This window comes from Arachis hypogaea, chromosome 18, assembly GCF_003086295.3.
Source record: "Arachis hypogaea cultivar Tifrunner chromosome 18, arahy.Tifrunner.gnm2.J5K5, whole genome shotgun sequence".
NCBI lineage: Eukaryota > Viridiplantae > Streptophyta > Magnoliopsida > Fabales > Fabaceae > Arachis > Arachis hypogaea.
Genome location: NC_092053.1, coordinates 18509944 through 18526767, shown reverse-complemented (window position 1 = coordinate 18526767; position 16824 = coordinate 18509944). Strand labels below are relative to the sequence as shown.

General features: G+C 40.6%; 1 non-coding gene across 1 annotated transcript; it reads left to right on the top strand.

The window, feature by feature from the left end:
- The first annotated feature begins 9513 nt into the window (after positions 1–9513).
- LOC112774151 (small nucleolar RNA R71) lies at positions 9514–9621 on the top strand. Its single transcript, XR_003188652.1, has one exon. It is a non-coding gene; the product is annotated as a small nucleolar RNA R71 (small nucleolar RNA).
- Positions 9622–16824: the final 7203 nt, after the last annotated feature.

Here is a 16824-nt window from a genome sequence, read left to right as displayed (position 1 = left end):
TCAGAATGGACCATCCTGGATATATTCTATGATGGTCTGTCTAAATTAGCTAAGATGTCATTGGATACTTCTGCAGGTGGATCCATTCACCTAAAGAAAATGCCTGCAGAAGCTCAAAAACTCATTGATATGGTTGCTAATAACCAGTTCATGTACACTTCTGAGAGGAATCCTATGAGTAATGGGACGTCTATGAAGAAGGAAGTTCTTGAAATTGATACTCTGAATGCCATATTGGCTCAGAATAAAATATTGACTCAGCAAGTCAATATGATTTCTCAAAGTCTAAATGAAATGCAAGCTGCATCCAATAGTACTCAAGAGGCATCTTCTAAAGAAGAGGCCTATGATCCTGAGAACCCTGCAATAGCAGAGGTAAATTATATGGGTGAACCTTATGGAAACACCTATAATCCGTCATGGAGAAATCATCCAAATTTCTCATGGAAGGATCAACAAAAGCCTCAACAAGGCTTTAATAATGGTGGAAGAAATAGGTTTAACAATAGTAAACCTTTTCCATCATCCACTCAGTAACAGACAGAGAATTCTGAGCAGAATCCATCTAGCTTAGCAAATTTAGTCTCTGATCTATCTAAGGCCACTGTGAGTTTCATGAATGAAACAAGATCCTCCATTAGAAATTTGGAAGCACAAGTGGGCCAGCTGAGTAAAAGGATCACTGAAATCCCTCCTAGTACTCTCCCAAGCAATACAGAAGAAAATCCAAAAGGCGAGTGCAAGGCCATTGACATAACCACCATGGCCGAACCTGTAATGGAGGGAGAGGACGTGAATCCCAAGAAGGAAGACCTCCTGGGACGTCCAGTGATCAATAAGGAGTTTCCCTCTGAGGAACCAAAGGAATCTAAGACTCATCTAGAGACCATAGAGATTCCATTGAACCTCCTTATGCCATTCATGAGCTCTGATGAGTATTCCTCTTCTGAAGAGAATGAGGATGTTACTGAAGAGCAAGCTGCCAAGTTTCTTGGTACAATCATGAAGCTGAATGCCAAATTATTTGGTATTGAGACTTGGGAAGATGAACCTCCCTTGTTCACCAATGAACTAAGTGATTTGGATCAACTGAGATTGCCTCAGAAGAAACAGGATCCTGGAAAGTTCGTAATACCTTGTACCATAGGCAACATGATCTTTGAAAAGGCTCTGTGTGACCTTGGTTCAGGGATAAACCTCATGCCCCTCTCTGTAATAGAGAAACTGGGAATCTATGGGGTACAAGCTGCTAAAATCTCATTAGAGATGGCAGACAATTCAAGAAAACAGGCTTATGGACAAGTAGAGGACGTATTAGTAAAGGTTGAAGGCCTTTACATCCCTGCTGATTTCATAGTCCTAGATACTGGGAAGGATGAGGATGAATTCATCATCCTTGGAAGACCCTTCCTAGCCACAGCAAGAGCTGTAATTGATGTTGACAGAGGTGAACTAGTCCTTCAATTGAATGAGGACTCCCTTGAGTTTAAAACTCAAGGACATCCTTCTGTAAACATGGAGAGGAAGCATAAAAAGCTTCTCTCAAAACAGAGTCAACCAGAGCCCCCACAGTCAAACTCTAAGTTTGGTGTTGGGAGGCCACAACCAAACTCTAAGTTTGGTGTTGAACTCCCATATCCAAACTCTAAGTTTGGTGTTGGGAGGTCTCAACAATGCTCTGAACATCTGTGAGGCTCCATGAGAGCCCACTGTCAAGCTATTGACATTAAAGAAGCGCTTGTTGGGAGGCAACCCAATTTTTATTTATCTAATTTTATTTTTATTTGTTTTTTATGTTTTCTTAGGTTCATGATCATGTGGAGTCACAAAATAAATATAAAAATTGAAAACGGAATCAAAAACAGCAGAAGAAAAATCACACCCTAGGGGAGGATCTCACTGGCGTTTAAACGCCAGTAAGAAGCATCTGGCTGGCGTTCAACGCCAGAACAGAGCATGGTTCTGGCGCTGAACGCCCAAAATGGGCAGCATCTGGGCGTTTGAATGCCAGAATTGCACCCTGGAGAAGAGCTGGCGCTGAACGCCCAGAACAAGCATGGTTCTGGCGTTCAACGCCAGAAATGGGCAACAAATGGGCGTTCAACGCCCAGAACAAGCACCAATCTGGCGCTGAACACCCAGAGTTGTGTGATAGGGCATTTTGCATGCCCAATTTAGTGCAAGGTTGTAAATTCTTGAACACCTCAGGATCTGTGGACCCCACAGGATCCCCACCTACCTCCACTCACTTCTTCTCACCCCTCTTTCACACAATCCCATAAACACTCTTCCCCAAAACTCTTCACCAATCACCTCAATCTTTCTTCCCTATCACCACTTCACCACTCACATCCATCCACTCTTCCCCATAAACCTACCTCATAAACACCACCTACCTTCAAAATTCAAAATCAATTTCCCACCCAAACCCACCCTATATGGCCGAAACCTTACCCACCTCCCTTCCCTATATATACTCCATTCCTCCTCATTTTCACACAACACTGGTGCACGAAATTGTGATCTCTGGTAATGGCTTCTTAGGCCAGATACTCTGATCTAGTTTTACAGTTTGTCACAACTTCGATACAACTAACCAGCAAGTGCACTGGGTCGTCCAAGTAATACCTTACGTGAGTAAGGGTCGAATCCCACGGAGATTGTTGGTATGAAGCAAGCTATGGTCACCTTGTAAATCTCAGTTAGGCGGATATAAAACAGTTATGTGGTTTTCGAATTATAAATAATAGAATAGGGATAGAGGTACTTATGTAAATCATTGGTGAGAATTTCAGATAAGCGTATGGAGATGCATTCGTTCCTCTGAATTTCTGCTTTCCTGCTATCTTCATCCAATCAGTCTTACTCTTTTCCATGGCTGGCTTTATGCAAGGGCATCACCGTTGTCAGTGGCTACATCCCCTCCTCTCAGTGAATAATATGCTCATGCACCCTGTCACGGCACGGCTATTCATCTGTCGGTTCCCGATCATGCTGGAATAGGATTCACCCTCCTTTTGCGTCTGTCACTAACGCCCAGCACTCGCGAGTTTGAAGCTCGTCACAGTCATTCAATCATTGAATCCTACTCGGAATACCACAGACAAGGTTTAGACTTTTCGGATTCTCTTGAATGCCGCCATCATTCTAGCTTACGCCACGAAGATTCTGGTTAGGAGATCTAAGAAATACTCATTCTAGCTTATTTCATGTAGAACAGAAGTGTTTGTTAGGCACGCGTTCATAAAGGAGAAGGATGATGAGCGTCACACATAATCATCACCTTCATCACGTTCTTGGGTGCGAATGGATATCTTAGAAGTGAAATAAGATGAATTGAATAGAAAACAGTAGTACTTTGCATTAATCTTTGAGGAACAGCAGAGCTCCACACCTTAATCTATGGAGTGTAGAAACTCTACCGTTAAAAATACATAAGTGAAAGGTCCAGGCATGGCCGAGATGGCCAGCCCCCAAAACGTGATCAAAGGATCATAAGGTAATCCAAAGATGTCTAATACAATAGTAAGAGGTCCTATTTATAATAAACTAGCTACTAGGGTTTACATGAGTAAGTAATTGATGCATAAATCCACTTCCGGGGCCCACTTGGTGTGTGTTTGGGCTGAGCTTAAGTGTTGCACGTGCAGAGGCCATTTGTGGAGTTGAACGCCAGTTTTTGTGCCAGTTTGGGCGTTCAACTCTGGTTTTGGATCCTTTTCTGGCGCTGGATGCCAGATTTGGGTAGAAAGCTGGCGTTGAACGCCAGTTTACGTCGTGAATTCTTGGCCAAAGTATGGACTATTATATATTGCTGGAAAGCCCTGGATGTCTACTTTCCAACGCAATTGGAAGCGCGCGCCATTTCGAGTTCTGTAGCTCCAGAAAATCCACTTTGAGTGCAGGGAGGTCAGAATCCAACAGCATCAGCAATCCTTTTTCAACCTCTGAATCTGATTTCTGCTCAAGTCCCTCAATTTCAGCCAGAAAATACCTGAAATCACAGAAAAACACACAAACTCATAGTAAAGTCCAGAAATGTGAATTTAACACAAAATCTATTAAAAACATTCCTAAAAGTAACTAGATCCTACTAAAAACATACTAAAAACAATGTCAAAAAGCGTATAAATTATCCGCTCATCAAACACCACCCTCTCTTCCCCTTCTTGGCCGAAACACATCTCTCTCTCCCTCTCCTCCATTTCTTCTTCTTCTTCATCTCTTCTTTCTTCTCTTGCTCGAGGGCGAGCAATATTCTAAGTTTGGTGTGGTAAAAGCATAAGCTTTTTGTTTTTCCATTATCATTGATGGCACCCAAGACCAGAGAATCCTCTAGAAAAGGGAAAGGGAAGACAAAAGCTTCCACCTCCGAGTCATGGGAGATGGAAAGATTCATCTCCAAAGCTCATCAAGACCACTTCTATGATGTTGTGGCCAAGAAGAAGGTGATCCCTGAGGTCCCTTTCAAGCTCAAGAAGAATGAGTATCCGGAGATCCGACATGAAATCCAAAGAAGAGGTTGGGAAGTTCTAACAAACCCCATCTAACAAGTCGGCATCCTAATGGTTCAAGAGTTCTACGCCAATGCATGGATCACTAGGAACCATGATCAAAGTAAGAACCCAAACCCAAAGAATTATATTACAATGGTTCGGGGGAAATACTTAGATTTTAGTCCGGAAAATGTGAGGTTGGCGTTTAACTTGCCTATGATGCAAGGAGATGCACACCCCTACACTAGAAGGGTCAACTTTAATCAAAGGTTGGACCAAGTCCTCATGGACATATGTGTGGAAGGAGCTCAATGGAAGATTGACTCTAAAGGTAAGCCGGTTCAATTAAGAAGACTGGACCTCAAGCCTGTGGCTAGAGGATGGTTGGAGTTCATCCAACGCTCCATCATCCCCACTAGCAACCGATCTGAAGTTACTGTGGATCGGGCCATCATGATTCATAACATCATGACTGGAGAGGAAGTAGAAGTTCATGAAGTCATCTCCTTTGAACTCTACAAAATAGCCGAAAAGCCCTCTCCTGGGGCAAGGCTAGCTTTTCCTCATCTTATTTGCCATCTATGTTACTCAGCTGGAGCTTTCATAGAAGGAGACATTCCCATTGAGGAAGAGAAGCCCATCACTAAGAAAAGGATGGAGCAAGCAAGAGAGCCCATTCATGGATCTCAAGAGACGCATGAAGCTCATCACCATGAGATCCCAGAGATGCCTCAAATGCATTTTCCTCCACAAAACTATTGGGAGCAAATCAACACCTCCCTAGGAGAATTAAGTTCCAATATGGGACAACTAAGGGTGAAACATCAAGAGCACTCCATCATCCTTCATAAAATTAGAGAAGATCAAAGAGCAATGAGGGAGGAGCAACAAAGACAAGGAAGAGACATAGAAGAGCTCAAGGACATCATTGGTTCCTCAAGAAGGAAACGCCACCATCACTAAGGTGGACTCATTCCTTGTTCTAATTTTCTGTTTATCGTTTTCTTAATGTTGAGTGCTTATCCATGTTTGTGTCTTATTACATGATCATTAGTAGTTAGTAACTATGTCTTAAAGTTATGAATGTCCTATGAATCCATCACCTCTCTTAACTGAAAAAATGTTTTAATTCAAAAGAACAAGAAGTACATGAGTTTCGAATTTATCCTTGAACTTAGTTTAATTATATTGATGTGGTGACAATGCTTCTTGTTTTCTGAATGAATGCTTGAACAGTGCATATATATTTTGAAGTTGTTGTTTAAGAATGTTAAATATGTTGGCTCTTGAAAGAATGATGACAAGGAGACATATTATTTAATAATCTGAAAAATCATAAAAATGATTCTTGATGCAAGAAAAATAAGCAAAGAACAAAGCTTGCAGAAAAAAAAATAGGCGAAAAAAAAATAAAAAGAAAAAGCAAGCAGAAAAAGCCAAAAGCTCTTAAAACCAAGAGGCAAGAGCAAAAAGCCAATAACCCTTAAAACCAAAAGGCAAGGGTAAATAAAAAGGATCCCAAGGCTTTGAGCATCAGTGGATAGGAGGGCCTACAGGAATAAAATCCTGGCCTAAGCGGCTAAACCAAGCTGTCCCTAACCATGTGCTTGTGGCGTGAAGGTGTCAAGTGAAAACTTGAGACTTAGCGGTTAAAGTCAAGGTCCAAAGCAAAAACAGAGTGTGCTTAAGAACCCTGGACACCTCTAATTGGAGACTTTAGCAAAGCTTAGTCACAATCTGAAAAGGTTCACCCAATTATGTGTCTGTGGCATTTATGTATCCGGTGGTAATACTGGAAAACAAAGTGCTTAGGGCCACGGCCAAGACTAATAAAATAGCTGTGTTCAAGAATCATCATACTGAACTAGGAGAATCAATAACACTATCTGAACTCTGAGTTCCTATAGATGCCAATTATTCTGAACTTCAATAGATAAAGTGAGATGCCAAAACTATTCAAGAGGCAAAAAGCTACAAGTCCCGCTCATTTTTAATTGGAGCTATGTTTCTTTGATAGTTTGGAATTTATAGAATATTCTCTTCTTTTCATCCTATTTGATTTTCAGTTACTTGGGGACAAGCAACAATTTAAGTTTGGTGTTGTGATGAGCGGATAATTTATACGCTTTTTGGCATTGTTTTTAGTATGCTTTTAGTAGAATCTAGTTACTTTTAGGGATGTTTTCATTAGTTTCTATGTTAAATTCACATTTCTGGACTTTACTATGAGTTTGTGTGTTTTTCTGTGATTTCAGGTACTTTCTGGCTAAAATTGAGGGACTTGAGCAAAAATCAGATTCAGAGGTTGAAGAAGGACTGTTGATGCTGTTGGATTCTAACCTCCCTGCACTCAAAGTGGATTTACTGGAGCTATAGAACTCAAAATGGCGCGCTTCCAATTGCGTTAGAAAGTAGACATTCAGAGCTTTCCAGAAATATGTAATAGTCCATACTTTGGCCGAGTTTAGACGACGTAAAAGAGCGTTGAACGCCAGTTCTATGCTGCTATCTGGAGTTAAACGCCAGAAACAAGTCACAAACCAGAGTTGAACGCCAGAAATACGTTACAACCTAGCGTTTAACTCCAGAAAGAGCCTCTGCACGTGTAACATTCAAGCTCAGCCCAAGCACACACCAAGTGGGCCCCGGAAGTGGATTTATGCATCAATTACTTACTTCTGCAAACCCTAGTAACTAGTTTAGTATAAATAAGACTGTTTACTATTGTATTAGACATCTTTGGATCATCTTGGAATATCTTTTGATCATTTTTAGATCTCTAGACCTCCATGGGAGGCTGGTCACTCGGCCATGCCTACCCTCTATTCACTTATGTATTTTCATACGGTAGAGTTTCTGCACTCCATAGATTAAGGTGTGGAGCTCTGCTGTTCCTCATGAATTAATGCAAGGTACTACTGTTTTTCTATTCAATTCAACTTATTCCGCTTCTAAGATATTCATTCGCACTTCAACATGAATGTGATGAACGTGACAATCATCATCATTCCCTATGAACGCGTGCCTGACAACCACTTCCGTTCCACCTTAGATTGAATGAGTATCTCTTGGATCTCTTAATCAAAATCTTCGTGGTATAAGCTAGATTGATGGCGGCATTCATGAGAGTCCGGAAAGTCTAAACCTTGTCTGTGGTATTCCGAGTAGGACTCTGGGATTGAATGACTGTGACGAACTTCAAACTCGCGAGTGCTGGGCGTAGTGACAGACGCAAAAGGAGGGTAAATCCTATTCCAGTATGATCGAGAACCTCAGATGATTAGCCGTCCTGTGACAGAGCATTTGGACTATTTTCACAAGAGGATGGGATGCAGCCATTGACAAGGGTGATGTCTCCAGACGATTAGCCATGCAGTGATAGCGCATCGGACCATTTTCCATAGAGGATTAAAAGTAGCCATTGACAACGGTGATGTCCTTACATAAAGCCAGCCATGGAAAGGAGTAAGATTGATTGGATGAAGACAGTAGAAAAGCAGAGATTCAGAGGAACGAAAGCATCTCTATACGCTTATCTGAAATTCTCACCAATGAATTACATAAGTGTTTCTATCCTTATTTTATGTTTATTTAATTTCGAAAACTCCATAACCTTTTGATATCCACCTGACTGAGATTTACAAGGTGACCATAGCTTGCTTCATACCAACAATCTCCGTGGGATCGACCATTACTCACGTAAGGTTTATTACTTGGACGACCCAGTGCACTTGCTGGTTAGTTGTATCGAAGTTGTGAATGAAAAACGATTTATTAAGACGTACGTACAGAGTTTCTAGCGCCGTTGCCTGAGATCACAATTTCGTGCACCAGTTACCTCAACCTTTTTGAATATTTTTACCATTTTGGGATCGGGTTCCAGCTGCTTCCTGGGCTTCCTTGCAAGTTGTGAAAATGGAATAGGAGTAGTGTTTTCTGCAGTGTCTGTGCCTCTTGGTGCTTCCTCCTTTGGTTGGACTTCTTCTTTTTCAGCTATGTCCTGTATGTCCTCTTCTTCTTCAACATCTTCTATTTCTACTACCTCTTCAGCTGAGGCGTGTTCTGGTGAGCTTGGCTCCTCCTGATTCCTCTCCTGCAGTGTGGTTCCGGACCTCTGGGTGATGGCATTAATACCTCCTTTTGGATTGGGTAATGGTTGAGAGGGGATTCCAGTGGAGCTTGAAGGTTGGTTACTGGAATTTTGCATTGATCCAATCTGTGAAACAAGAGCTTGCAAAGTAGAGGTCAGACCATTCAGACTGGCATTAATGTTATTCATAATGTTATTTTCCATGGTCTGTTGTCTCCGCTCAAAAGATTGTAGCAACTCTTCATTAGGAGATAAAGAAGAATGAGTAAATTGAGAGGTCTGCTGTTGGGTATTCTGTGGCCCTTGGGATTGCCTCAGGTGAGGTGCTCTGTAAGGTTGGTTCTGCTGCCTGTTGTTATTATTATTTCACCTCTAATTTCCCTGATTATCTCTGCCTCCTCTATTATTGTTGTCCCTCCAATTCTAGTTAGAATTGTCCTGCCATCCATGGTTATTATTTCCACCTTGATTGTACCCTTGGTTGGGGCGATCATAGAAGTTATGAGTGGATGCCACCATGTTGTCTTCCTGTTGGAGTTGCGGGCATTCATCAGTATAATGGCTATAATCAGCACAAATTCCACAAACTCTCTGTGGGACTAACTGTTGGCCTTGCTGTGGTGAAGGAGGTTGAGCTTGCTGAACTTGTTGTTGATTCAATTGCATCTGCTTCAGCAAGTTGGTCATTTCATAGATACTCTGAGTTAGAGCAGCAGTCTCTCTACTAGAGGATACTTCTACAACGGCTTTTGAACGGCCTTGCTTCTATCTGTGGTTCCTAGTAGATTCAGCTAAGTCGCTGATCAATTTCCATGCCTCATCAGTGGTCTTGTACTTCTTCATAGACCCATTGCTAGCACTTTTCAATGTGGTTTTATCTTGGGGCCTCATGCCCTGTGTCACATAGCTGAGTAACACTATCTTGTCAATCATGTGGTGGGGGCATGCTTCCAGAAGATTATTGAAGCGCTCCCAATATTCAAAGAGAGTCTCGTTGTCATCTTGAACAATAGTGGAAATATCTTTCCTTAGTTTATTAGTAACTTCAGATAGAAAGAATTTCTCCAAAAACTCTTTTCTGAGCGTATCCCAGTTGGATACGTTTGCTAGGGGTTGAGTGTAGTACCACTCTCTTGCTTTTCCCTCAAGAGAAAATGGGAAAGCTTTCAGCAGAATTGAAGTTTCATCTGTACCATCTCGCCTGACAGTAGAACAGGCTGCCTGGAAATCTCGCAGGTGCTTGATAGGCTCTTGAGAAGGTAAGCCATGAAACTTGGGCATCAAATTGAGCAGTGCGGTCTTTATTTTGAAATCTGTAGCCACCGCTAGGTGATGCGCTTGAAACGGTTGCATTGTAAAATTAGGGGCTCCTTCCTCCTGGATGGTAACTCTCCTAGGTTCCGCCATGTCGTCTGCATGTGAATCAACCGAATCAGTAGAACGGGAGCTGGTTTCTTCCTCAAGTTCACTTTCAAATCCACCCTCAGAGCGGACTAACTGACGCCGAGCTCGCCTTATTCGTGAAATAGTCCTATCAATTTCAGGATCGAATACTAGCAAGCGCGGATCAGGAAGTGAACGCGTCATTTGACGAAAGAAATAGGCAGCTCATAGTAGCAAAATAACATAAAATACAAATAAATAAATTCTAATTAATAACTTTAGCACTCTATTGCAACTCCCCAGCAACGGTGCCAAAAATTGATGCGGGCTGAAATTGGTGAATTAAAAATTATTAGAATATATGCGTTGCAAGTATAGTTCTTAACTCGCCAGAAATCCACCGCTCAATTTAGAAAGGTGTCACAGAAAATGGAAATTTAAAATACTGGGAGTATGAATCACAGGTCGTCTCCCAACGAGTTGCAGGAAAGAGCGCTATTTTATTAATCAGATGTTTTTGAAAAGGTTTGAGTTGAGTAAACTGGAAATTAAATTGATGAAATTGAATAATATAAATAAAAGCCTTGACTGGGAGTTGATTACATGGAAGCCCTATTCTTGATGGAACATTCTTAAGATTAATTGACAATTGAGAGTTATTTTGTTTAGTTATCCTTTACTAAGTAAAGGAAGGTAAAACCAGTTGGAATGCTGTTCTATTCACAAATCCCAATCCACTCTGGGGAGGATTGGTGTCCGGAATTAGAGAGCAATCCAACAATAACCCAATTACAATCTTTCTCTTGAACCTTACAACTCGAGGGTTCCTTTCAATCAACTCCCCATCAAGTTAGGGAACTACTCACTCATTGTAAAGGTAAAATTCATAGCATATGAAAAGGAATTTAAGAAAGACATTGTAAATAAAAATTAAAAATAATCAATTAAAAATAAAAGTGATCCTTATATTAAACAATCCTAAAAATATTCCAATGGTAAAATTAAACAAAGCAAGGAACATGGAAGAGTAAGCCAAGTAAAGAAAACGAACTAGAATGACAAAGTCTTGATGAGGTAATAACTCTTCTCAATATCCCAATGCAAAAAGCTAGAGAAACTAAAATCCTAAGAACTATGAATGTGTAGAGAGAAAACCTAGAGGAGGAGTAAAACTAGATCTAAAAACTAAAACTGTGTCGAATGAATGTTGTCTTTGGTTTCTGCATGTTCTTTGGCTCTAGTCTGCTGTTCCGGGCCGAAAACTGGGTCAAAATAGGGCCCGAAATCGCCCCCAGCGAATCTGCAAATTATGCAGATCGCGCACGTCACGCGATCACGTCGTTCATGCGGACGCGTCATTCGTGTTTCTGCTTTGCCACGCGGACGCGTCGTCCATGCGGCCACGTCACTCATGCTATTCCATGTCACGCGGTCGCGTCACCCATGCGGCCGCGTCGCTTCAAATTGCTCTCTTCTGCGCGGTCGCGTCATCCATGCGGCCGCGTCGCTTCTCGCTAGTCATCTCTTCAATTTCTTGTGTTCCTTCCATTTTTGCAGGCTTCCCTTCCAATCTCCAACTCATTCATTCCCTATAAAGCCTGAAACACTTAACACACAGATCACGGCATCGAATGGAATAAGGGAGAAATAAAATACATAATTACAAGTCTCTAGGAAGCAAGTTTTCAACCATAAAACATCTTTAGGAAGGAAATATAAATGCATGCTTATTTAATGAATAAGTGGGCAAAGATCATGATAAAACCACACAATTAAACACAATATAAACCATAAAATAGTGGTTTATCAGTGGATCAAGCTAAGGTAGAGGTAATTGAAAAATTACCACCACCTACCAATGTTAAGGCAATCAAAAGCTTTCTGGGGCATGCAGGATTCTATAGGAGGTTTATAAAGGATTTTTCAAAAATTGCAAAACCTCTGAGCAATCTGCTAGCTACTGATACACCATTTGTCTTTGACACAGAGTGTCTGCAGGCATTTGAGACTCTAAAAGCTAAGCTGGTTACAGCACCAGTCATCTCTACACCAGACTGGACATTACCATTTGAACTAATGTGTGATGCCAGTGACCATGCCATTGGTGCAGTATTGAGACAGAGGTATGACAAGCTTCTGCACATCATTTATTATGCTAGCCGTGTTTTAAATAACGCACAGAAGAACTACACAACCATAGAAAAGGAGTTGCTTGCAGTGTTTTATGCCATTGACAAGTTCAGATCTTATTTAGTAGGTTCAAAAGTGATTGTGTACACTGACCATGCTGCTCTAAAATATCTCCTCACAAAGCAGGATTCAAAACCCAGACTCATAAGATGGGTGTTACTTCTGCAAGAGTTTAATATAGAAATAAGAGACAGAAAAGGGACAGAGAACCAAGTAGCTGATCACCTGTCCCGGATAGAACCAGTAGCAGGAGCGTCCCTCCCTCCTACTGAGATCTCTGAAACCTTTCCGGATGAGCAACTCTTTGCCATTCAGGAAGTACCATGGTTTGCAGACATTGCAAACTATAAAGCTGTGAGGTTCATACCCAAAGAGTACAGTAAGCAGCAAACAAAAAATTTGATTTCTGATGCAAAGTACTACTTGTGGGATGAACCATATCTCTTTTAGAGGTGTGTGTACAAATGGAGTAATCCGTAGATGTGTTCCTAGAGAAAAGGCACAGAAGATCTTATGGCATTGCCATGGATCATAATATGGAGGACATTTCGTAGGTGAGCGAACAGCCACAAAGGTTCTCCAATGTGGCTTCTACTGGCCTACTCTCTATAGAGACTCCCGAGAGTTTGTACGTAACTGTGACAGTTGCCAGAGAGCTGGTAATCTACCTCACAGTTATGCCATGCCTCAGCAAGGGATCTTAGAGATTGAGTTGTTTGATGTATGGGGTATTGACTTCATGGGGCCTTTTCCACCATCATACTCAAACACTTATATTCTGGTGGCAGTAGACTATGTATCTAAATGGGTAGAGGCAATTGCAACACCCACTAATGATACTAAGACAGTGATGAAGTTCCTCCAGAAGCATATCTTCAGCAGGTTCGGTGTTCCTAGGGCATTGATCAGTGATGGAGGCACTCATTTCTGCAATAAACAGCTTGACTCTGCCCTGGTCCGATATAGAATTAACCACAAAATGGCAACTCCATATCATCCACAGACAAATGGACAGGCTGAAGTCTCAAATAGAGAACTAACACGAATCCTGGAATGGACTGTAAGTACCTGTAGAAAGGATTGGGCAAGAAGTCTGGATGATGCTCTGTGGGCATACAGAATTGCATTCAAGACTCCTATAGGCACTTCTCCATACCAGCTTGTGTATGGAAAAGCCTATCATCTGCCAGTGGAACTGGAGCACAAGGCCTACTGGGCAACCAGATTCTTAAACCTTGATGCTAAGGTAGCTGGAGAGAAAAGATTCATACCCAAAGAGTTCAGACTCAATGCTTTCGAAAATGCTAAAATTTACAAGGAGAAAGCAAAAAGATGGCTTGACAGAAAGTTGTCATCTAGAGTCTTTGAACCAGAACAGAAGGTTCTACTGTTTAACTCTAGGCTCAGATTGTTCCCTGGGAAATTGAAATCCCGGTGGAAGGGACCATATGTGATTACAATTGTGTCACCATATGGATATGTAGAGCTTTAGGATATTAACTCTGACAAAAAGTTCATTGTCAATGGACAGAGAGTCAAACATTATCTTGAAGGCAATGTTGAGCAAGAGTGCTCAAAATGGAGACTAAATTAAAAGCTCAGTAAAAGTCCAGCTAAAGACAGTAAAGAAGCGCTTATTGGGAGGCAACCCAATCTTATTTATCTATGATAATTAATTTTTCATTTCATTTTCCATTGTTAGTTTATGTTTTCTTTAGGGATGATCATGTGGAGTCATAAAAACAGCTGGAGAATTAAGGCGAAATCAAAAACAGCATCAAGAACAGCACACCCCGGAGGACAAGCTTACTCGCGTTTAAATGCCAGTAAGGATAGCAGAATAGGCGTTTAACGCCCATGCAGGCAGCATTCTGGGCGTTAAACGCCAGAATGGGCAGCACTCTGGGCGTTTAAACGCCAGAAATGGCAGCATTATGGGCGTTCAGAAAAACACCCAGTAAGGAAGGATTCCTGGCGTTTAACGCCAGTCAGGGTATCTGGCTGGGCGTTAAACACCCAAAGAGGTAGTCAAGCGGGCGTTAAACGCCAGAACAGATAGCATTCTGGGCGTTTAACACCAGGATGACACAAGGGAGGTAATTTTGTTTCCAATTCGATTTTTTTTTCAATTTTTCATGTTTTAATTCATAATTTTTTTCATCAAACATATTTTAAACATTCATATTTCAATTTCTATTTTCAAAAATTAATAATTTTTCCAATTCTTTTTAATTCTTTTTCAATTCTTTTCAAATCCTTCCAAAACGTTTTCAAAACTTACATATCTTTTTAAATTCTTTTCAACTCTTTTTAATTTTTCTTGCATACAATAATAAGTTTTTAAAATTACTTGCATCATTCTTCTTCTACTCCCTTCTATCTTCTTTTGCTCCAGGACGAGCAAACCTTTTAAGTTTGGTGTGGAAAAAAGCTCTGCTTTTTATTTTTCCATAACCATTAATGGCTCCTAAGGCCGGAGAAACCTCTAGGAAGAGGAAAGGGAAGGCAGTTGCTTCCAACTCCGAGTCATGGGAGATGGAGAGATTCATCTCAAAATCCCATCACTAGAAAGAGGATGGAGCAAACAAGAGAGCCCACTCATGGACCTCAACAAGAACACTTCATCATCCTCCATGAAATCAAAGAGGACCAAGAGGCCATGAGAGAGGAGCAACAAAGGCAAGAAAGAGACATAAAGGAGCTCAAAAACTCCATTGGTTCTTCAAGAGGAAGAAGAAGCCACCATCAATAAGGTGGACCCATTCTTTAATCTCCTTGCTTATTTTCTTTTTCTGTTTTCAGTTTTTATGCTTTATGTTTTGTCTATGTTTGTGTCTTTATTACATGATCATTAGTGTTTAGAGTCTATGTCTTAAAGCTATGAATGATTCCATGAATCCCTAACCTTTCTTAAATGAAAAATGTTTTTATTTGCAAAAGAACAAGAAGTGCATAATTTCGAAAATCATCTTGAAATTAGCTTAATTATTTTGATGTGGTGGCAATACTTTTTGTTTTCTGAATGAATGCTTGAACAGTGCATATTTTTTATAGTGAAGTTTATAAATGTTAAAATTGTTGGCTCTTGAAAGAATAATGAAAAAAGAGAAATGTTATTGATAATCTGAAAAATCATAAAATTGATTCTTGAAGCAAGAAAAAGTAGTGAAAAACACAAAAGCGTGCAAAAAAAAAAAAGCCAATAACCCTTTAAACTAAAAGGCAAGGGTAAAAAGGATCCAAGGCTTTGAGCATTAATGGATAGGAGGGCCCAAAGGAATAAAATCCTGGCCTAAGTGGCTAAATCAAGCTGTCCCTAACCATGTGCTTGTGGCATGAAGGTGTCAAGTGAAAAGCTTGAGACTGAGCGGTTAAAGTCGTGGTCCAAAGTAAAAAGAGTGTGCTTAAGAACTCTGGGCACCTCTGACTGGGGACTCTAGCAAAGCTGAGTCACAATCTGAAAAGGTTCACCCAGTTATGTGTCTGTGGCATTTATGTATCCAGTGGTAATACTGGAAAACAAAATGCTTAGGGTCACGGCCAAGACTCATAAAGTAACTGTGTTCAAGAATCAACATACTAAACTAGGAGAATCAATAACACTATCTGAATTCTGAGTTCCTATGGATGCCAATCATTCTTAACTTCAAAGGATAAAGTGAGATGCCAAAACTGTTCAGAAGCAAAAGGCTACTAGTCCCGCTCATTGACATTTTTTAAACTTATTGTATATTCTCTTCTTTTTATCCTATTTTGTTTTTGGTTGCTTGGGGACAAGCAACAATTTAAGTTTGGTGTTGTGATGAGCGGAGAATTTATACCCTTTTTGGCATTGTTTTTATATAGTTTTTAGTATGTTTTAGTTACTTTTTATTACATTTTTATTAGTTTTTATGCAAAAATCACATTTCTGGACTTTACTATGAGTTTGTGTGTTTTTCTAAAATTTCAGGTATTTTCTGGCTGAAATTGAGGGACCTGAGCAAAAATCTGATTCAGAGGCTGAAAAAGGACTGCTGATGCTGTTGGATTCTGACCCTCCTGCACTCGAAGTGAATTTTCTGGAGCTACAGAATCCCAATTAGCGCGCTCTCAATTGCGTTAGAAAGTAGACATCTTGGGCTTTCCAGCAATATATAATAGTCCATACTTTGCCCGAAATTTGATGGCCAAAACTGGAGTTAAACGCCAGCCAAAAACTTTCTGGCGTAAAACGCCAGAACTAGCACACTTCTTGGTGTTAAACGCCCATTTTGGCACCCAGGGTGGCGTTTAACTCCAATATAAGGCATATGCACGTGGAAGCTTCAAGGCTCAGCCCAAACACTCACCAAGTGGGACCCGAAAGTGGATTTCTACACTATCTGTACTCAGTTACTCATTTTCTGTAAACCTAAATTACTAGTCTAGTATAAAAACTACTTTTAGAGATTCATTTAGCAACTCATGAAATTTTTTACATTCCATATTGTATCTCTGACAGCATGAGTCTCTAAACCCCATAGGTGTGGGTGAGGAGCTCTGCTGTGTTTCAATGGATTAAGGCAATTACTATTGTTTTCTTTTCAATCACGCTTGATTCTATTTTAAGATACTCACTCGTACTTCAATCTGGAGAAGATGATGATCCGTGACACTCATCATTATTCTCACATTTATGAAAGC